Genomic DNA, 23609 nt, shown 5'->3' with positions numbered 1-23609 from the left:
TCTGTTGTGAAAGAGGGCGGAGCATAGAGATGCCACAATTTTCTCCATGAAGGAAAATGTTGATATGATATTGTAATGATTTTTTCCTACATATGGTACATTACTTTCTCTTATCCCTTGTGAGTGGAAGAAGAACTTTTAGCAAACATATGTTTATCTATCTATTACATAACACAATGTGACGTTCATTAATTTCAACATATTTTCTGTTATTAAATTCTGATGAGTGGCACACAGTTTCCTTCATACATCGTACCTCCACTTCTTGCTGTTTTCTACCATGATTATGATTCTAATTTATGCAGCGGTAAGAAGTGTAGAAGAAGAAGGTTAACAAAGCAGAACGATGCGGAGAGGATGGGTTCTGGGCGTTTGGTTCTAAACTACACGGACTTAGTAAGTCTCAGTTGTAAGCGAAGAGACTTATACTGCCTGAAATCGTAAGGAGAGGATGATGCAAAGTAAACTTAATAAGTTGGCATTTTCCTTTATCCTTATAGACGCCCGCACGCTCACCTCTACTAACCCGCTCATCACACACTAACACAACTTTCTGGGAGTTGGTTGTGACGAATTCTGTTGAAAAACATGGCTTCTTCCCCCACCGACTAGTTCCCTCAGGGCCCCACCAAATCGTACTTCTAGAAGCGTCTGTAACCCCTCATTCATGTTCTATATGACGACGCAGTCTGTGTGTGAGTTTTTTTAGACATTCCACCCACTTCATCGAAGAACACGTCTACCGAACGTATTGTTACACAAGCACACCGTGGAATGGAAAGCAGTTTATGTTAGTGTCAGTTCATTGTATACTTTTAAATTCTGTATAATGCATTGTCCCAATCCCTAATTTGTAAGAGATAATTTCATCGTTTGTGTAATTCTTCTGAATCATTTTTTACTTAATTATTCTGCTGAGATAACTGATTTGACCTTGTCAAATATTCGAAATTGCCTCACGGAGACGAATTTACTCCATACTAGGTAAGACCTACTAGTGTTTTGCCAAAAAGACTACTCACCTGCGACTCAAAGGGTCTATTGTGGCACCCACTTGTTACAGCATCTCTTACATTCCTCTCTTTAGACTAATTAGACTCGGGAGGCAAAGTGTGGATTTTTATCCTTTGAAAAGTCCAACCTTCAGCTGGTCTGCTCTTCTTTTCGTCCCAACCCAATCAGCACATACGATTTTCTACAAGGCAGGTCTTGTCTACCAGGCTATTTTCTCCAACATTTTCCTGTCAGGAAGCCTACGATCAACGTAATCTTGTAATGCCTAACCTTACTAGTAATACCGCGAGTTTGAGCGAGTGTATGTTTATCGCCTGGGGTTTTTAGAATAACTACTCGAATATAGTGGAAAAGAACTCTAGAATGATTTAAAAGCAATTCTTCATCTTATTAATACTAATTGTTTTATATATGATCTTAAACATGTGAAGAAGTTCAATTCAAAAATTATTTTCTAACAAACATTCCACCCATAAGTCTGAAAAAAAATTATCTGTTGGAAATTTAAGAATGGAGTCAGTGAATACCGTGTGAGTAGATTTTGATTAAAAAAGATTCATTTTGGCCATTTAAACAATAAAATAATTAAATTATGAAGTACTAATTTTGTAAATAAAAACTGGTCCAAATATTAGACTACTGATAACATTAGCCGTTCAATGGTTAACCGTTACACCGCAGATGGTGCTAACTATGTAGCTTAGAAAGGCAACCGAGAGAGACCCGTGCCGTCCTTTCCACACAGTTAAGTAGATCAAGAGTCGGATTGTAGAGACCACAAACCACTCTGTTGGGTATTAAATACATGTGTCCATCCTTCTTTGCCCAATGATGGCCCATGATAGGGTTCTTTTGTAAAGAAACCTCCAGCGTTTTGACGAATTGGATGGTAAACGTTAACAGTAAAACTGGAAACTGTTCTCTCTTACTTCACCGAATCACAGGCCTTCATGAAAATCTATATATAATAAAATTTTCCCAAGTTAAATAAAACCAAATTTAATTGTATTCATTTAAAGTGTTTGTTTTCTTTACTTCATTTTTCATTACTTCATTGTAAATTTTAAGAAAATGCGTAAATCAATAAAAGAAAAAGTCATTCTATTTAAGCAATTTTCTTATTTTTACTTTTTTTTTTAAGGCCTTGAACCACTAAATTCTAGGCGGAAGGAGGTATCAAAATAGGTTGGAGGTCGAAGGGTTTTTAAGGTGACATCTTAATACAATGGATTTCATAAAAATTACTTTCGAAGAGTTAGATTCAAACCCAGGATCTCTGCATGGGGATCTAGAACGCTAACTACTGAACGAACCCATTCACTTAATTGCTTTAATTGTAAAGAAAATATATTTTATTTTATTAATAAAACATATAGAAGTTAAATAGGCAATGTTGGTATTAGGGGGTGCATCGCATACGAAGGAAGTCCTTAGAGGTTGGAGGGGAAACTTCAGGCGGACAGTTTGGAGTGCCCTCCACATAAATAGGTAGGCGAGCACGGTCCAGTCCACCCAGCGTGTCACAGCCAGTCACAGTAATACAGATATATGAGCGACCCTCACCGTCATTGCCCACTCGCAGAACTAGCCAGCTACAGCCTCCAAACTCACTCCCAATTCGCGCGTTTTCGCCTAACACACCTTCATCACCAACTTCCTGATCTCTTCTCCTCTCATCTAAATATCTGTTATACGTTGTATTATATGTGTCAGAAAATTATGTTTATTTTTAAGAAAATTAAGTATTTATCAAAGGAAGTCATTCTTTTTCCATTTATCTTTTGAAAATTAAAGAAAATCTGGTGTGGAAACTCATAGGATTTTCTCTTACTTCAATTGAAGGGTTTATCTCATCAATTTTATTCAAAAATTGAATATTTTTGAATATATTACATTCTTAATGACATTGCCTTCCACTAAACTGACAAGTTACACCTTATTACAGGGATTTTCCCCACTTTTTGCTGCTGCTGCTCTCTCTCCAGCATCTGAATTCTGTTTGAAGTGAGACACCGCTACTGCAATAGAACTACCTAAAAACATGTTTCTGTCAAAGAACTGATGCCATTACATATTACGTTAGTACATAAACAAGTGAGTAATGAAACGAATTACTAAAATTATTATTACAGATGAGGAATTAACTTTAATGCTATTGGTTGGTGTGAGCTAAACAGAATATTTCCATGAAAATATGAAAAACTTAGGCAGTAAGGTAAAAAATAAAAAATAATTAACCGCAGAGTAATTCAATATTCTGCGAGATCAGTGCAACTTGCTGAGTAATCTTTATCACGGCACAAACTTGGAGATTTATCCTAGACTGAATTTGGACTTACAAATGGAAGAAAATACAGTTCCACACAGGTTAGAAGTTGCAAAATGATAAGCAATGATTTCGTTTCTCGATACTTCTTCACAGAGCTCCGATGGAAGATCAATTAGCTCTTCTTGTTCTTCTGTCGTGAACTTTGATGAACGGTAATTGATAAACGGATTCCTGAACTAGTTCCTTGTGTCTTGAGGAAAGTATTCAAAGAAAAAAATAAAGCTGAGTTTATTCGAGTCCATACCAATTTTACATCCAACTTACTAAGTGTCCTAGTTTGAATCTTGTTTTTGGATGAACCAGTAGGAATGTCTTTCTTGTGCACATATTTATTATTTCATTAAGTAAAAATTAAGAAAGGAATTTAATTGGTTGGTACAACAAATTTAATCACGCAGACATAACTTTAGGAGTTACATTCTCCCAAAACTTGTTAATGCTACTGACAAAACCTCGACGTCCTCCTGTAGTTTGGAAATCTTTGCCTTATTGGAAAGTCTACCCCAACCTTTCCTCGAGATGGTTTAGGATTTTAGGATCTCCTGCTTTTACCATATGTTGGAGGCGATACAACGTCTATAAAACAGACTTGCGCATTGGTCTATGATGTAGCCTATGAGTCTATGCAAATAGGGTGATAGCCGTTTTTCTTATGTGCTGGATTATTTATGATTGGCCTTTGACTGTTAATTGAATTAAGGAAGAAGTCGAGTGGGTGTAGATTCCAGAAGTTTTGATAACGAGTTTGTAGTTAATAATCAGTGATTTCTGATATCTCAAGAAGTTTCACCACCAGAAGCAGCACTAGTTTCAAATATTGTTCTTTTCAATAAGAAGTTAATTTCTAGTTTTTTTAAAAAAATCGCTATTTGTGTGGGTGCCTGAATGCAGTTTTTAATATGTGAGTTATGTTTCTATTACCTGCTTTAATAACGGGACTAATACTTATATTTTTGCTTCTTTCAACAAAGTTCTTTCAACAAAATATAATATATTAAAACTGCAGGTATTATACAAACAACATGCGAAATAAAATTTAACAAATCTAGTAGATATTTTACCCTAAATTGCGTCTAGTTAAATAGATTTGCATATTAAATGACTAATCTAATTATTCGTGTCGTTCGCTATTGTATTAATGGTTTCCCTTTAAACTTATAACAATGCGCAATGATCTGCAAATTATACCGTTGAATTCAGGTTGTGTAGTTGCATTTCCGGTATACTGTTAATGATGAGTTTAACTGCATGTTTGAACTTTATATGATGTACAGTTCTAACTTGAATCCCATACAAACTCTGATCTTACTTGCATGTTTGCTAGAGACAAGATAAAGATAGTGTACTCCACACTCTAAACAAGACAAACTTGATAAAAAATATTGCTATACTTAAGTCGGTGCTGTACTTATGGTGACTATACACTCTGAAACGTAGACCATGAGTCTACGGCTGATGAGCACTGAACTGAGCTGTAGGAAGAGAAACATATAAGACCCAGGAAAGTCAAGAAAACATTTTCAAATCAGAAGAAATTAAATTGAAGGAATGGTGCCAGATCTAGGACTTGAAGGAATGATGAGGAGGAGTAACATAGCATGAACACACAATTTAGGTAGATCTTTCACGGTATAAATCCACGCAAATAAGGGATATCTTGGCTTTAGGGACGCGGAAGGGCGAACGAAAGTAGTTACGGATTGCACAATACTGGTGTTTGGAATAGTTCAGAAGATTAAATAGTAAAAAATATTCTTCAGAAGTACTCTAAAATGGCTTTAAAAATGTAAAAGTCGTAGATATAAATGAATGCAATGAGTATTTCAATCTTCTGAACTATTAGGTAGAAATGTCAAAATACAAAACCAAAAAAAGAAAAGTGGTTTTCCAGTTATGGGGTTATAAATTAATTAATATAAAGTGAAAAATCGTTGTACCTGTCAGCTGGAAAATGGCGAAAAAGTGAAAAATCTTTTCAGTAAAATGGCGTTTCTGTTTAAAATCTTTTCCATCGGTTCCTCTCGTTCGAAATATCAAGTCCTCTGTGATTTGAGAAATAGGCACAGTAAGATATAGACAAAATTCATCTTATTTCTGAACCAAATTGACGAAAGAACGTTTAGGTTCTGACCCCAACTATTCCGGTGTATGTAGATTCCCATTTTTTTTAATCATTTAGAGAGCCATAATAATTACTGATTACGTTAAAAATCAAATGAAAGCTATTAAAATGATCTCATACATAACAGGAAGTAATTTTAAATTAAAATTTCTTTTACAGAATTAATTAATTTTTTTAATTGAGAAAATACCCATACATGCTCTCTACAGTCTTGCAATTACACAGCTTCCTCCATTAAAAACAGAGGTAATGTGCAAGTGTTAGTGAAAGAGTCAGAAAAAAATAGCGGAGATGCAAATATTAAAATGTAGCCGGGACCAGATTGTTGGTTTTAGATGAATATCTAGAATAGAGCTGAGTTTGCTTAAAACCTTTACACCAGTCCCTCCAGCGATCTTCTTAGATAATTGACTAAATTTGCGAAGTTCTTTTACTTCTTATTAATCATATTATTTTTTTTTCCTGATATTAATTTAATCCTATATAATAATATATAAAGCGAGGAATGATCTGTTCCGGGAGCAAAAAACACTGTAGCTAGACACATGACATTTACAGGTTTCTATTGTGAAGTAATCTTAATTAAGAATATTATTTTTGTAATTCAACTTCTAAGACGATGATTGAGGGGTCAAAGTTTGAGTGATATTGTCACATCTATGTAGTTTAGATTAAAACCTTATAAAGAATCTACTAAATAGATTATTTCTAAACTTTAAATATTTACAAATCAAATTTCAATTTAAACATAATTGTATCTTAAATTTTGCGGTATAGAATATTGATGGATTTTGAAAACTTTGGTCTCCACAATTTTGCAATCATTTTCATTTCAACTAATCAGGAAGAAATGTTGATATATGCACACAAGTACTTGAATTGTTATCATTATTACTTGAGTGTGGGTGTAAGAGAGTTTTAAAGAAAGTGAGAAAGATGACGCAAGTATATTTTTCAATTTCCTTTGAAATCCATTCAAACATTTCTCTGATGTTGGATGTTTGTTGCACAGAGTATTTTGCTGGATGCTGTGTTTATTATTATTTGAAAGATGTGAAAACTTGTTAAAAGAAATATCATTTAAACTTAGTCTTGAGAAAACTCCAAGTTTATTTAAAAAATATTTAAGTTCATCCCATAGAATTTAATTAAAGTTCCTAACTCGAGGAATGTATTACTCTCCTCTTTTACTAACTCTTAACGAGAAATATTACAATTTTATGTCAAATTTTGCAGAAAAGCAGTTGTTGGTTTGACTGTTAGGAAAAGGTGATTCTTTTCTTAAGAATTAGGGCTATTGCGACAGAATGTTATAAAGAACTCGAGTAAGGAAACATTTTCGCAATAGTTACACCCAATATTCTTGCTAAGGTCAAAAATGGAATAAATATACAAAATATAATAGTTGGAACACAACCTGAAATAAGTAATATTAGAAAGCAATTCTTACAACATATCGATACTATTAAAAAAGAAACATCTAAATTAAATAGTAATCACAAAACAGTAACATTTAACGAGTCATTTCCGATAGAATTTGTTCATACTTGGTGGTGGTTACCCTCAAGGTAGTCCACAGTTTCCCTAGTAAATGCAGTTTCCTAGTCAAACTAATTTTAGAGTTGAAAGACTTCCTTCGGAAGTGTTTTTATTTCTTTTTCTTTGAAATTGTTTTCATGGAAATGAATTTTAAGGAGAAGTTCAGGGTCGTTCTCTACTCTTCAAAATTCCTTCAGTTTTCTTCCTCTTTTTTCTTCTCACCATTGCGCAGAAAATTTATGTTTTATTGAAATTAATAATTAAGAGTTTAATCCTGTGATACCTTACTGGAAAAAGTCTGGGACTAGATCTAAATGGATGGTTGGAAGGGATGTTTGCCTAAAAATAAAGGAAATTTTAAGTAATTATTATTGTTCTATGTAAAAACTTTAGTTTGTTATTTATTGACGGTTTATGTATTCGTCTGTAAAGGTAGTGAGAGAAATGGTTAAATGAGTATTGAAAAGAGTAACTATTAAATCTTATAACTGTAGCTTTGTAGCAACACCAGATTATATTCTAATATTGATTAACAATAACCAAGCTAATAATTAATAATGACTGATTAATATTAAATTAAGCAATGATGGAATGGCAAGATGGAGAAGTTCGCTGAATCTTGCTGGAAAGCCTATCGAAAGGAGTGACTTCTGTTTTATCTGTCTTATAAGGGCAAAGCTGGAGGTCAAGTAGTATCGTTATAGTACTTTCACTCCAGATTGTGGACAGCTGATTGTACCACCAAAGTACCATATGAGTGATTGCGGTAGAGACTGCCTCTTTAGTATACCTTAAAACCTCTAAATCACAAAACAACTACGCCTGCAGATCCTTCGTGTGGGTATTGGAGTAGTCTATGGAAGTGCAGTTTGCACAGGTAGGCTGTGTTAATACACTGACACCCCGAACAATCACTTTAGGCAAACTGGAATGCGTTCCTACAGGAAAAAAAGAGTAACACAGAAATCACCTTTTTAAAGATCCCCGGCTAGTTGAGTTCTGCAAACCAAGTAGACCAACGTCTTGGTCATGCACGAGAGAGCTATGTGCTTCATTGAGGGGTAAGCAGCAAGAAGTACAATGACATATAATTAAATCTTGTTATAACGACTCTCGAATTTTCCATTCCTAGGAACTTCTAACAGCTCACTGTACGGGAATGAATAGTTGTAAGAAGAGATCACTGACCAAAGGCCGGAAGTGCGCTGGAGAAAACCTCCTCCTTAAAGAACAAAAAAATAAATCGTAAATTACAGGAGCAAAAAAATACCAGACAGTGATAACTCAGTTATCTTTATTTTAATCTCGTTTTCTGTTAAAAACTTTGTAATCAAACTTTTCTAATATAAAGCACTTTATTAAGGGTCATAAAATTTAAACGTTTACTGTTAAGTCACATTTAAAAATTATTGGTACATAACCAGATGAAAGATTTTTTCATATTTCTTCGACTGGTTTTATTTTGTATCATAAGAACCTGTTGTAAAATCTTTTAATAAATTTTAAGTTGATGTGACTGCTATAAAAAAGGCTACTGTAACTCCAACTGTAACTTAGCCATTCTTATACACTCAATATCCGCATACAATGCCTCCATTCTATCACACTGACCTTAGTAGGAAGCAAATAGATCTTTTAGGTAGCGCTGGATTTATTTTTCTACTCCTAGGATTTGGCTAGGATTGCCGCAACTACATTAACATCTCTTTATAAGTACAATAGCTAATCCTTATTGTGTTTTCCTCAACTTTATTTTGCTGTTAGAACTGCTGATTCATTCAACTAATAACATATTTCACAAAATTATATGCGGCTTGGGTAGTCTATCAGCCGGAATCTAGCAAAGATCATTTAAGATTTATTAAACATTGAAGATATCATTCATTTAATTAAGATAGCCTGCAGACAACCAGGTATTGCTTGCGGGTCTAGTAGATGTTTTTGAAGTTAATCAATAGAAGTTCATCATAAAAGAACTGGTTACTCGGAATGTAACTCTGAAATTAAACATGTATTACTTTCTGTTACTGCAAATTCTAACAGCATTATTCGTTGTTTTCTGAATTGGGGGGTATATTTTTGAGAGTAACATGGCTGGATATTCGATAAATCACTGAAGGGGCCGGAAAGTAATTGTGTTTGAACCTCTCAGGTAAGATCAGATCAGCTATGGAAGAAGTAGAAATTCCAGAAAATGTACCAAGGAATAGAAAAATGATACGACTTGCATTCTCTCAGACAATAAGAGCTTTTCAATTGTCTGTAATTCGTCTAACCATAGAATAACACTGCCATTGTAGCCTACATAGTTTTATGCATTACTTTGCAATGCTCATGACGGCCGTTCGTTACAGTTTATGTGTAGCCTTATGTGCAATGTTCGTTTATAGGATTATTAACCAATCATAAAACTCCAAGTTGGAAGAATAGCCATCATCCCTTTGAAGGTAGAGTAATTGCGCTGCATGCAGAGAGTCGTGCATGCATTTCTTAAGCTGAACTTTGGTTTAGTTTTGTAACTAAGTTGAAACTTTATAAATAGTTGCAAATAATTTGCTGAAACGTTAGACTTTTTAAAACATAAAAAAAGAAGGAAATAAATTTAATTACATTGCACAGTTTTAATGTAATCTTAAGGGTGTATCTTAAATCAAAATAATGAGTATAATTAATCTTTCTTAAAAGCGTTAAAAAAAAATGTTTTTGTGTCTCTTAAATATCATTTAATGGCGCTCCCCTCGTTCAAAACTTTTGTTTACTTTTTTTTTTTATCGCTTTAGTGGGCACAGAGGAACAGCAATTATCATCTTTTGCTGGTAGTCAACTCTGTGCAGAAGCTGCAGCCACAAAATACAAATTGAAACTCACACGACTTTTTGTTACACCAACTTCCATACTTCGTTTACAACTTTTAATTTAAAAATTTTGGGTCTCTTAAATATTGAGTTTTGAACGGTCCTAGTTAGTCCTTCGTGGTTTAGTAAGAAGTTGGGGCTTTTAATATAAGGGAAATCGTGAGGGTGTCTCAAAGCATTTTTTCTTTCTTTCTTTGTTTTTTTTGCGGAAAAACTTACAACTATTTTCATTTCATTTAGCGTGCTACTTGTACGATAAACAATCGCTCAATTTGAAAAAGACTTTTTAACATTTTTACACTTTCATTTTCTCCTGTGAGCAGTAAGAGAAAATAAGAAAAACCTGGGAAGTTAAAAAGGCGGTTATTCTTTCTTCTTCGCTTGAAATAAATAGCTCCGTGTACTTGGCAAATTAAAGGAAACAAAAACAGTAGTTTACCAGCGGTTGATATGCATTTGATTTTACTTATTCAACCTTCTAGTACAGCTAAAACTGGAGTAAAGAGAGGCGAAGCAATGGAACAATAAAAAATGCATTCATAATGCAACACAGCAATGAAACTGGTACACAGAACACATAGGCTTTGTGTTGTTGTTATATCTAAACATTACACAACAAATACACAGAAAATAGTACACAAACTGTACACCGACACACGGCCGACAGACATCTTATGTACATTAAACCACCTTTAGAATATTTTCTCTTCTCTCTCTATTTTCTTCTGCATCACATTTAAAGGTCTCTCATTTCTCTCCGTTTCCTCGCTTGACTCTTCTTCAATCTCTCTCTCTCTCGGCTTATATATGTCTGTATGTGTATAAATTTTATTTTCTCCCACTCTAACTTATAACTGAAATTTTATTATAAAATTACGTTCTTTTTTTTCTTTCCAACAATTTTCTTTTATCTGTTTGTTTTCCTCCATACCAACCTCTTCAAAAAAGAAGTAATAAAACACTGGAAAAACCGAACAATTATTTATTTATAATTCTTCAAAGTGGCCATGTTTTCTATCTCTGTCTCCTAAACGCGGAGTACAAGACTTTAAAGAGTTCAGTTTTTATTGCGAGTTTAATTTTTGTTTGTTTTATTTCATTTTTTTGTTTTTAATTAATTATGGAAGTGCTTGTTTTTGACACTGAGCTCCTCAGTTGTTTTTATTTCTGGAGTTCCTTTATTTATTTTTTTTGTAAGTAATATTTGTGAGTTTGCCTTTTCTTTTTGCTAACTTCAACTCCCAATTAAGCTGCTGATTAAGCTAGAGAGGTATCTACTTGCTTCCATGCTATTCAAGCGGCACGAGGACAATTCTGATTTCCTGTAAGGGCAATTCGACTAGCCACTTCAATAGGAAACTTGATGCCCTGACGGATATTCCATTATAACAACATTTAAGTTATCTTTTAACTCTTACTCTGTCTAAACACTTGCACAATTTCTTGCAGAGGTAGTTGAAATTGCTCTTCAGCTTTTCTGCCAGATAAGATGCCCCCTATATTTAGTTTTCTTACTTAGAAAAATAGAAACATATTTTCTATTTTAGAATAAAAGAAACCCAGAAGAATATGAAAGTTTACTTGAAATTCACTTGAATTATTAATTAAAGGCTAATTTTTGAAGCAGCTCTGTTAACTACTTTCTTGTATGACGTTAATTTACAAAGAAATAACGTTTACCGATTTTGTTTAAGCTTACAATACACTTATATTTGCGTTAATCTATTCAGTTATTTTTAAACAGACTTATTACAAAAATCTCTTTCCATAATAAGATAGTTTACTTGTATCTAACATGAACAAAAATGAACATAAAGAACATGTATACAAACACAGAAATGTATACACTAGTAGTTAGTTATAAATGTGAGTTTCAGCCTATTCTAAACACATTCCTGCTTAAATAGTGTAGAAAACTAAGCAAAGTACCACCTATAATGCGAATTTGATAATTCAGTATTTAACCTAATTTTGAAAGAATATTAGAATTCAAAAAGCAAAAGCACACCTTGCTAAAGTTTTATCAAAACTACGTGCAAAATATAACTATGTCTTGAAAGACAAATGACAAGAGATAGCCTAATTATTAAAGGTGTTTTTTTACTTTTTCTCTTTAATATTTTCTAAGATAAAAGCTGTTACTTTTGCATTTCATTTATTTTAAAAATACAAGAATTTATGAAAATTTATTGCATTTACGTTAGTATTTATTTATGTGTGTTCGTGTAGTTATGGTGTAATAATTTTTAAGAACTCACAAGGGGGGAAAACTGCTGATTTAGCTCATCATTATCATCAACATTTGACATAAACACATCAACACTTTCCTTTAAGGCTATATATTCTATGACAAACACTAACAATTAATGGAATCCTAACAAATCAGTCAGATTGCTACGGCTTTATTTAAAGGTTAATTTCTTTGAAGAATGATAGGTGCCTTTGTTATTAGTTTGGCGAGAAATTACAATGGCAACTTTCATTGGTTCAACTATTCTCGCCGTGATATCTATTAAATCTGGAGAGTCCTAAACTATTTGCAGAAAAGTTATCGTTAGAAGACAAAAAATAGTTTTCTTTGTAACTTAGAGTCCTTCCTCAGGGTCTGTGTTCATGGATTATTTCCCTGAAAAAGAAAAGTAAATCTTTTTGCCCTCTGCCAACCATTGAAACAACAGGCAGACTTCCAATTAATTTATCATTTGCATATACAACTTTTTAAGTAATATCCGTTTCCTTGAGAGTGGGTGTACACGATAGACTTTTGTCCTTCCCAACTTGTGCGAGTAATTTGCCCATCCTCTATTTACATCAGTCAACAGTAGATGGTACCATTTCCTTTAGCCCTGCCAAGAAGGGAAGCTGACCAACGTAATTGCCACTAAATTCAATACACTTGGTTACCTTTCTACTTTTTACGCTTCGCATTATTTTGTTATTGATTTAGGTAACAGTTTGTTCCATCTTTCATATTAGCTAAGAGTAAGAGGCGCCACGGTAGCCGAGCGGTTAGAGGCGAGACCTGCGAAGCTAATATTTATTGTGGTACTGAGTTCGATTCCCGGTCTAAGGCCTTGGATTTTATTTAATGGTTCATAAAAAAAAAATTACAGTAAAGTATGTTTGCTAGTCGCCTCCGTCCACGACACCTAATTGGTAGTTGGACGTAAAGCCCGCATGAAAAAATAGGCAATTACTTTTTTCATATTAGCTAAGAGTTGAAGTAGATAAAATTATAGAAGTAAGAGAGAGACTGAGAGAGCTAGAAATGAGATAAATATAAAGCCCAGGATGGGAGGGGAAGAGAGAGAAAAAAAGCTCGCGAAAACGTCTAGGTAAAATATTAAAATCGGAAGGTATATATGTTGGTTATTGAAACAAATGAGAATGTCTGGTGTAGAGTGGTAACTCTGTCCTTGATATCCCAGGAGTAGGATACATTACACTTTAGGATACATTATTTATTCCGTATAGCGAACATCGCGCCCCGCCGTTCTTGTTGCACAGGTAACCGTACCAATCGATATGAAGTGAGAGAGCCGCAGGAAGAAGTGAATGAGAGAAGGATTCTCTTGCCGGCCGAGTTGGATGTTCACCTTCCCCAAACTTCCAAATACTTCTACTGCGTCTACATTTCCACATATTTTTGTCTGTTCGCCGCCAAAATATTTAAAAAAAAATCGTGCGCCAATTTCCCGCTTAAATCGAACAGACCAACTCTTCTAATTACAATAAATTTTTACTCACACTCACAGTGGTAAAGTTTGCTCTTCACTTGATTAGTAAAACAATACGACAGTGGTAATATTTTTCGAATTTCTGTTCACAACAGAATTACATCTCATCAGAGCACAAAGTGGTTATTTCATCTAGGTAGGCTGTATCCTGATGACTTTGCAGCTATCTATTCTTTGCATTTTTTTACGCACTAAAAGGTTGAAGCTGGTATCTACCAGGCTGTTGATTCTCACTTAGAAGATACAAAGCTTCGAGAAAGGAGTAAATCCACTACATTTTGTCCAAACAAAATGTCCAAGGTAAAATTAGTCTCTCTTCAAATATTCCACAATGGATCGATAACCACAATCATACCCCACAATAGATAATTAATTCATCCCGTAACTTCCAGCCCTGCTTTAGTAAATTTGCTGTCAGGAAAAAATTTGCCTAATTCGATGACAGTAGCTCATCTTACCTTAAACTGAAATCTAGCGGAAAATAAAATTGTTTTAGCCATCGCCTACGAAATCTTAGAAGTCGGCTGAAGCGCCAGTGATCTAGGGACCTCCTCAATTGACAGGAGAGTCATCATTGATTGGCTACTCCTTTCTGTTACACCTGACATTGATGCTGTATCATCATATTTACTAACTACACATAATATAAAGGTATGAATTTCAAATTAAAGAAAGCAAAGTTTTAATCATAATGGCCCACGTCCAGAGCTTTTTTGTTCGATTTTACCAAATTCTTATTTACCCATAATCTTCCAAGAACTTATTTAAAACAATAATTATGCTAATATTACAGAAAAATACCTCATTTCATTCAACTGAACCAAAAGAAAAACCTCACTATTAAGGTCATTTGCATAAATTTGCTATTTTGCGAGTGAATGCTATAAAAAACCATTAAACATTAAATATGTAACCGTTTTGCCTTTACTTCGAACATTATACATCACCATTTATGGTCCTATAGGTGTATGTTTGATAATAACCGTTATCTTGAATGTCGTTATTGAATACACTTAATATATATCTTGTTATTTTGTTGCTGTGAGCAAAAAAAATACATAAATGGTCTATGCGAGTTGTGAATGTTTGGTGAAGTTGAACTATTTCAACGAATTATGCCACACTATTTCTTGAGTTATTTCTTTTTTAATCTTTTATAGAAATGCACGACTGAAACAACTGTTGCAACAAGCAAATGCGATATAAGATAAAAATATCATGAATATGGAGGAAACGTTTTTGGAAATTCACGTTTCTAAATTAAGAAACCTGGGATGAAAGCCTATTTTCCGTTTTGAATTAAAAGCAGACTGTTTTTTGGCAAGTCAGGCAATCTGGTCAATTTACTTAGGACTCCAAACACAGGTTTACCTTCTGATAGAAAGGCAAAGGCATTTGTGTTCATTCTTACAGCGTTAGATAGCCTCAAGGAAGGACTGGATAAGGGAACTTAAGACTGTTACAGAGATGGTTCCAAAATAAATGGTAGATCAGGAGCAGGGTTTGTTTTTAGATAGGACAACTGCCTTAAAGTCTGATGGCTATGATCTTCTTTGTTGTATCGTAGATAATCGGATACGAAATTCAACTTTTAAAGGGGAATCACATCATCTCTGATAGACAAGCTGCGCTGAAAGACCTATACTCTTGTGTCTTCACTACAAAATTGGTAGTGGAATGTTCCACAAAATAGAGGAAGTTTCTTTTAGTAAGGAGCTACTTCTAGCCTAGGTGTTTTTGGGAAATGAAGACTTGAACAGGTTGGCAAAATTTCTTAGATGCTTCTGTTTCCTTTACTGTTCCTGAACTTGCCATTTACGGGTCTTTGTTTAGCTTGAAGTTATCGGGCTGCCTTCATAGTTGATTGGCTAATTTGTGTGTGTGTGTTTTAATTCTCCATATTTATAGTTAACTAAGTTAAAATGGCGAGTCTATTAATAGTAATGAAAACAATTGCTTTCTGGTTAAATCGTTGGATTACATTCCTGCGGATGTATCTAAGAGGGTGACCTCCAATATTGCTTATTAAAAAATTAATAATCTATGAGCGTCCCACTAAATTAACTCCACTACTCTAAATCCACTGTCACTAACAGCTGGACTGTTCGAGATAGAATTCAAGTTATCATTTATCCGGCATTATTACAGTATATTTAATAGTTATACAGTATGTTGTAAAAACATATAGAAGTTGCATTATCTTACATTTTACTCTACGAACATTGATCGATGTTTCTTAATTTTCAATTATTGAAAGAGAAATCTGGCCTTTTTTACTTTATCTGGGAGAAATATTACGATCAAGCAGATTTTCAATTTTGGGTTTTCCACTCGTAATTTAGTTTTTGAGATCTCCTGAATCAGAAAAAGTGGTGTTTACAAATTTGTCTGTATATGATTTCGCTTCTTCTGTGACCCTAAAAAGAGGGAGTTTATTTTAGCATGTATCTATCATAAATAAAGTATAATACATGAATTGAGAACAATACAAAAATACAAATTTATAACGCTTATTAACTTTAGAGGAAATATATAACTTCCATTTCACCAAATAGTAAAACCTCGAAATGCAACAAAGTCCAAACAAAATTTGGGTCAACCAGTTGTAATTATATTTATCTGTACTCTTCATTCTATGCCACTCAATTTGTGCAATCGAAAACATGCTGTACGGCCTGTCTGCTTCCTGCAAATTGTCACAAGTTGAGTAGTTGATGATCCCACCAACTTTATTCTTAATGGTGCCAACTTAAAGAGATATATCCCCAATTTTCTCCATCTTACTACTGACGTAGAGCCATTTTCTGTTGCGCTATCCATGCTCCATCCTAACTGTCATAATGGATAGGACGTAAATTCCTTAACCACATGTGATTATCAGTCTCCAATTACAGGAAATTACAAGTAATAGCATAGCTTGTCGCACCCTGTTTGGCCTAACGATCTACTAACATAATTCCAGCGGTGCCTAAGTGATCTATAATAATAATTCATTTCAAACTCATTATTGGTCCAAATACTTCTGATTTTCACTGTTAATGAGGTTGATATGGAAGTTAAATAGGGAAACAGCTGACTTTATTTTTGCGCGAGTCTGCAATCGAAATCATTCAATAAAGTGGTAGATATTCACTTGTTAAATAAAGTAACTTTCACCAGGTATTAGAAGTACAACTTTAGTCTTTTCTTTTGATTGAGGAATGGAACATGATTCTTTTATTAAACTGGAACTATCCTAAAATAAAGTCAACTGATTAATAGATGATAGAGTACAGATTGTGAGACGAAATTAATTATCAGTATATCTTGAAAAAGGAAGAAAATGAAACAGCTATCGATTAGTAGAAAGTTAGTACACTGAGTTCAATTTATCAAAAACTAATTGAAGAAGAAAATTGAAAATGAAAAAGTCATAAATAACAGAGGAAAATCTATTCTTTTATCGTGAAATTAATTGTTGCAATAGCTTTTCCAATTTGATTAATTTAAATATTCTTTCACCATAATCAAGAGAAGATATTATTGCGGTCGTGAAGATTTGCGATCTTAAGTTTATCTGTTTTGGGGACCCCTGAATTAGAAAAGGTTTTTTTTATAAATTGGTTGAAGTGGCTAGCCAAGCTCAAAAATTGAAATAAGTGGAAAGTTGCTGTTTCGACTTGACCATTTTAAGCTTTTTGGAATAAAATTTGTCACCCGGAAAAGATTTTTCCGAGATTTTTGAACTTAGCTAAGGATTTTCTGTGAACATTTTCATTGCATTTGTACATATTTTCCAGAAATTTTCTTAAAGCGGTTCTAATAGATCAAGATCTCATTTAAAGTATCATTTAAATGTAACTTGTGATCTCATTACCTCTATAATATTAACAGGAATTGAATAAAGCGAAGCGTGAATCAAATATTGCTATTTCCACCCAAACGTTCCTTAAGACAATTTGGTTTTTGTTTCAGTTAAATTATAAGTTGGTGTTCACTAAGAAATAAGTTCTGAATTGAGCTTAGAGTAACACTTAAGCATTGAAAAAAAAACACTTAAAGTGGGACACCAATAATGCACTTTTTTTTCTTTTAAATTGAACACTTTTTTATAGGTTGAAAATGTTTATTTTTTACACTCTTTTTGGTATCCAGGAGATGTGAAAATAATTGCGAACTAGGTCCACTATTCCTTTATGTGATGTACCAACTTCATTTTGAGCTAGCAAGTATAGATACTTCCATGTTGTTATTAACATCGATATTATACTTTCTGTGGAGCACCAGAAATTTCTGGTTATTGATACAACGAATTATCAACAGACTTCACCAAGATCGTTTTCATCTGATCCAGTCCCTCTAGCGGATCACCACTTGGAAACTAGGATTTGAACATTTTTAACGTAATTAGTCTCATAAATATACGTGTCTCATAAAAAAATCGTGAATAATGTTTTTTTTTTAACTCACCGCGGAATTGGAGTTGAATATAAGTAGAACTGTGGAAGAGTGGTGCGACGGAGAATTAAAGTAATCTTTTAAGACTTAGTTTCATTTAACTTAATTTTCCATTTTTTTTTAATCATTCCTAAAGAGAAAAAAGATGTAGTTGAAGGTTTCTTTGTGTAATTTTTGAACCAATATGAGAGGAAAGTATTGCTGTGTTTATGTTTGCATTGGTTAGAAAGAGTTCCTAGTTGGCTTAGTATATCGGCTGTTAAATGTAGGATAGATCCTAAGATGCTTCCTCGCGGATCCCCCGCTTCAGCTTTATAACTAGATGTTATAAACGATGTTTTCTTTTGAACTTCAAAATAGCAGTCACACAAATAGGACCTCAACACGAGGAGTGAGTGTATCGGGTACCACACCCGATTGAAGCTTGTTTCACTCTTTTCGAGCAACACCCTTTTTTCTCAAGGGAAGAACCTAATATTAAATTGGAAAACTAAGATTGTTCGTTTTTTCAGCTATGCTGACCTTGATAGTTAAATCGAACTCACTTGATCACCTCTTTTTCTTCTGATGAGAGCCCCTCAATACGAATACTTCCTTTTCAAACAGAAAAGTAGAAAAGGAGTACGTATTCGAACTTCCTCTTACACTGAGTACACTGAGATATACATGTTTAGAAAATATATCGAACACTAGAATAATTTGTCTAGAGATGAGTAGGAAAACTCATTAATGAAGAACTAAGAAATAGTTGCGGAAAAAATAAGAAATAAATGAAATCCCTTCCAAGGTAGAATTTACATTGAACAGAGGAAGAGGGATTGTGCTTGCCCTGTTGGAGGCGAGTGTTTAGTAGAAATGTTTTGAGAGGGGATAGAGAAGGAAGTGAGAGCCGAAGAGGAAGTTATGCTTCCAGGAGGAGCGGTGCGCTTCCAGAGTAATATAGAGGTTTGCAGATTGAAATGAGCCAGCCGTGCACACTGAGAACACATAGTGGATAGCACTAGTTGTTCTTATTGTGGCTGGGGGATGTGGTGGTTGGGGGCAGAGAGCTTGAATGAAGGGGCGGTAGAGACAATGCCTTCTCGTGCTACAGCCATAATCACCACATACCCACGGAATTTCCGTTCTCTCTTTCTTTCCAACAAGAGCACACCTCAGCCACCACGATAGCCTACTAAACTAGAATAACCTCAGTAATAACCTTCTCCTCATCCTCATCAGTTCTTCTGTTTCCTTCTTTCTCTGCATCATCTTTCGTGCAGCCTCTTCTTCTGTTCGGCTCTTTTTCGCTGCTCTCTCTCTCTCTCTCTCAACCCAACCACAACCATTGTTTAGCTCCACTATGCCACTATCAAACTTCATCGCAGCTTCATCGTACAGGCCTCTTCTCTATTCAGACTGAATCACTGCTTTCACCATCTTCTCCAAAAAATTGACCTACATTTTAGCTTAAACAAAAACCGAAGCAACTAAACTCGAATTTTATCCTTCTCAAGGAAAACATCCGTTCTGAGCCTGCACTCGACTATCTCTTCCAGCAACTTGCAAGATTTCTTCAGTCTTCGAATTTTACTATATGTTAGTTGGCTTCCATCCATCCATCATCCACTCATCCGTTTTTCTCCATCTTTATACAATCTCCTTCACCATCTTATACACAGCTTTTTAATTTTTTCCCTTTACATATCGAGCTATCTGAGAGAGGTAGTCCTTCTTCCTCGCGGCTTCCAGGACTTATTTGAGATCCCTTTCTCTTGGTACAAGATACCCGATCCAACTTAACCTACTCTTTTTACGCTGCCCTCTATATCTTCGAAACAATCACACAGCTCCCTAATCGACCTCAAAGATAAGGTGTATTGCTGGTTAGTGGGTTTGATTCTCGGTCTAGGACTTGGATTACTTAATGGTTAATATGAGAAATATGAAAAATAGTAAAGTTTTCTAGCTACATCTGACCAGGACATCTGATTAGTTGGACGTAAAGGCCGCCTGAAATAAACGAGCATTGCTTTACTTTTTCTTTTTCTTTGGTGAGTTACATTGGAATGTTGAGGTTAACATGAAGAGGGTTTATGACGCGGAAAGAGGCATCATTGGGTGAATCGTTCGAATATTTGTCCATTTGGCTGAACCCATTTAGATTTAAGTTCACAAAGAATTGATAATAGTACTGATTATCATTCTCTTTAGTGCCTTTGGTAATTTTCTGAGAAGTTAGTAAAGAAGTTTGGTAAAGAATCATTTCTTGTATTTTAAATGTTGTTTATGGGTTCAAAGTGAGTTTTGCGCCTATGAAGAGTGTCCACAGTAGCGCACTAGATATGTACAAGAAATAGGATTGTTTCGGAAGAAAACTGGAGGATTCTAAACGAGAACTCTCTGCCTTACTCAAGGCAGGCTGAGATTCCTATTTTTGCCACTGTTTTTTAGTCCAAGGTTCTGATAGATCTAAATGTGTTTGTGTTTTGTGAGAAGCTGTTATTGGGTATGTACTTTTCGTTGGCTGTGTTTTCGAGTTGTTAATGTTATTAAACTGAAAGAATTTAGCTGGAGAGAGTACTGTAGAAAGTCGTAATGTTAATACAAAACTTTATAAAATTTGCAACACATTTAATTCTTTCAATTATTATACAGATAAAAAACAATAAATTGCACAAAAGAGGCACTCTAAGGTTCCACCCTGCTATTCTACAAATACTCTTAATCCTGAATGATTTTATCTGGAAAAGTTCAAAGCTAAAAAGCTTTCAGAATTAGAAGTTTAAGGAAAATTGTTGAGGCCATTTTTTGGGGGGCTCTCAAAAAACCGAATGTAAAGTGGAACTGTGGTTGTAGGATTCTGATTATGGGGTTGAGTCCCAAACAGAGTATTGAGCAGATCACGTTTTTGTTGTTGAGATATGTTCACTCGCCGTATTTCTGTAAGAACCCACTTATTTGAACTTAATTGTACATTAAAATATGTACTTAGAGGTAGGCAGTTTTAGAATACTCCAACTTATCATCAGCTAGAGAAGGTAATATATTGTTTTTGTTTTCAGTAGCTAGAAAGCCAATTAAAAAGTTTGTCCATTGTTACGTAAATAGTGAATGAAATTTATGAAAATTGATCAACGATAAAGATTATGAATGAATAGCAGTGTGAGTGGGTGATGATGTCAATATTAAGAGGGTTAGCTGCCGTGATGAGGACGTGATGGTGTTGATGAGAAGATGTTGTGCTGATGGGAGAACGTTAGTAGTTGTATTGTTGTAGTTACCTTCTATCTACTGAAATAGGTGCCTCTGAGGTCGTCGCACATGCACACACTCTGTGCATGTCTGGACATGTGTGCGAGTGGTATACGGAAGTGCAGAATGATGTGGTAGCCTATATTAACCAATGTAATGGCACTGTACATAATATATGTAGCCATGTCCCCGGACTACCTTATTCTCTAATATTAACTTCCTATTATAACCTGCCAAGTTGTTGTACAACTTTAGGTTATACCCCGCACCAAGCATCACATCAAACCTCTTTGTATAAACACATTTTACTAGGCTTATGGCTTGCACGATGGTGAAAGCCTAGGCGACACAATGCCTAGAAGTTTCCTAGTTTTCATCTGAGTCAAAGGATATAAAAGGGTCCTGGAAGGGTCGTTGACAACTCGCAAATGACCGTAGTCTACTAGCACTACGTTGTATTCATTTTATCTTTTATTGATTATTCTATAAAAAAGAAAAAGAATTAGCTAAGGGGTTAGAATACTGGATTCTCAAGCGGGAATCCCGTAATTCGAATTCAGCTACTGTTTCTTAGATTTTCTCTTGCTAGGAGCTTGTTCCTGTTCACTCTCTGGTGATTGGACAGTGTTGTCTTTTACGAAAGAACTCTGTGTGTCAAATAACCACAGATGTTGGCCTGAAAAAACTGAAAGGTCAAAAACTGGAGATTTTTGATAGCACACCCACCAAAGAAATCCTCTTCAAGACTTACTTAAACCCATCTGGAATTATGGAACAGAGCTGTAGGGATCATCTAAACCCTCCAATATCTCCCACATCCATTCTTTTCAATCAAAAGTCCTCAGTCGTATTGTTAACGCTCCCTATTATGTCTCTAACCTCATCCTAAACAATGATCTGAATATCACTTTTGCTACCGAATGTTCCATAAATGCCTGACCTGCCAACTCTTTCCTCTATGATCCATTCAAATAATCCACCACGATATCTAAAACGACATTGGCCTAGTGATCTCCTATCCTAGTCAATTCCAATAGCTAACATTCCCGAGAATATCCAAAACGGCTGATTTCTTTCTTCCTGTGTCGTTCAGTTGCGCCATGCATCAGCCAGCTTTTTCATCAAATTATTGTAATTACTCTCTATGTACAGTTTCCCTGATTATATATTATGTATTATATAGGTAACAATAAATGAACAAAATAAAATAAAATATAAAGAGAAGAGTCTTCCAAAACGTTAACAATCACTCTAATAATAAATGCTAAATTGTAACATTGAATTTGAAATTATATTTATAATTACTGTATGAAACAATTAATTCACTTAATACAATCTTTCGCAATTGACTAGTGTAAAAATGAAAGCAAAGATTGGCGTCGTCCATAAGTCCAAACTAGACTAGATCGATGAAATAAGAGCGAAAGTATGATCATATTGCTAAGTCAGAATCAAAGCAACGTTACTCTAATTTAGGTAATTTTTTGGCCAGCCGGAAAAAAACTTTTAGTAGAATTTTCGTGAATAAAGAATACTGAAAAAACTGAGATGAGAAAGCAGGTTACTTTTACCCAGATTAATTTTAGTAATATTTACTCTATCATCGTTTAATGAAAGCCTAATTTAACTTTATTAACTTTCTTTAAATTTGGGCATAAGAGAGGGATTTAACATAATTTTTTTTTTGTTTCTATAAATATTTAATGAAAATTAACAATTAACATCTTGTTATAAATCAGCTAACAACATTAGAAGGGCGTAGAACTCTTGTACTGTTCCTTAATTATGCATAAATATCGAAGTTCCTTCATTTTATCTTCTTGAATTTGTGACCGGTCAGGGGAAAGGGACGGTATCCTTGCGGGCGCCATGAATTTTTTTACTTTTATTTTGGAATATTAGCTGTAAACAGCACCTGGTCTTGTAGTCCAAGGTGCAAATTTATATTATGTAGCAGCTCCTGCCTCCTACGACTATTTTTCGGTTACAAATTTTAAGAAATCTGCCATATTTTGGAATTAGTAAGAAAACTCCTACCAGGAAATTAGAAATTCATTTGGGAGAAAAGCAGTTGAATAATTGATCATTATTGTATTGAAAGGAAAATATAGTTTTATTCATTTTTGAAAATACTGTCAAAACGTTTTGGCCATAATACTTAGTTTTCTTGAACATGTTAAGTCCAACAAGTCCTGTACTATGACTACGACTTGATAAATTCTACTTAACTTCTCTTCCTAGAGTAAAGTTAAGTAATCGTCTATTTTTTTCAGGAGGAGCTGAAACGTCCAACTACCAATTAGTTGTCGTGGACGGAAGATGAAACTAATTAAGTATTGAGA

General features: G+C 34.4%; 1 long non-coding RNA gene across 1 annotated transcript in view; it reads left to right on the top strand.

Annotated features, from left to right (window-relative positions):
• Positions 1-675: 675 nt before the first annotated feature.
• Positions 676-23609, top strand: part of LOC141453660 (uncharacterized) — a 30621-nt gene continuing 7687 nt past the window's right edge. Inside the window, exons 1-2 of the long non-coding RNA XR_012458113.1 lie at positions 676-790; positions 2960-3108. This is a non-coding gene — a long non-coding RNA (uncharacterized lncRNA). The remainder of the gene's footprint in view (positions 791-2959; positions 3109-23609) is intronic.

This window comes from Rhodnius prolixus, unplaced genomic scaffold, assembly GCF_049639745.1.
Source record: "Rhodnius prolixus isolate KJV_2025 unplaced genomic scaffold, Rpr scaffold_3, whole genome shotgun sequence".
NCBI classification, from domain to species: Eukaryota; Metazoa; Arthropoda; class Insecta; order Hemiptera; family Reduviidae; genus Rhodnius; species Rhodnius prolixus.
The sequence above is the reverse complement of the archived record's forward strand: the minus strand, read 5'-3'. Positions and strand labels throughout refer to the sequence as shown.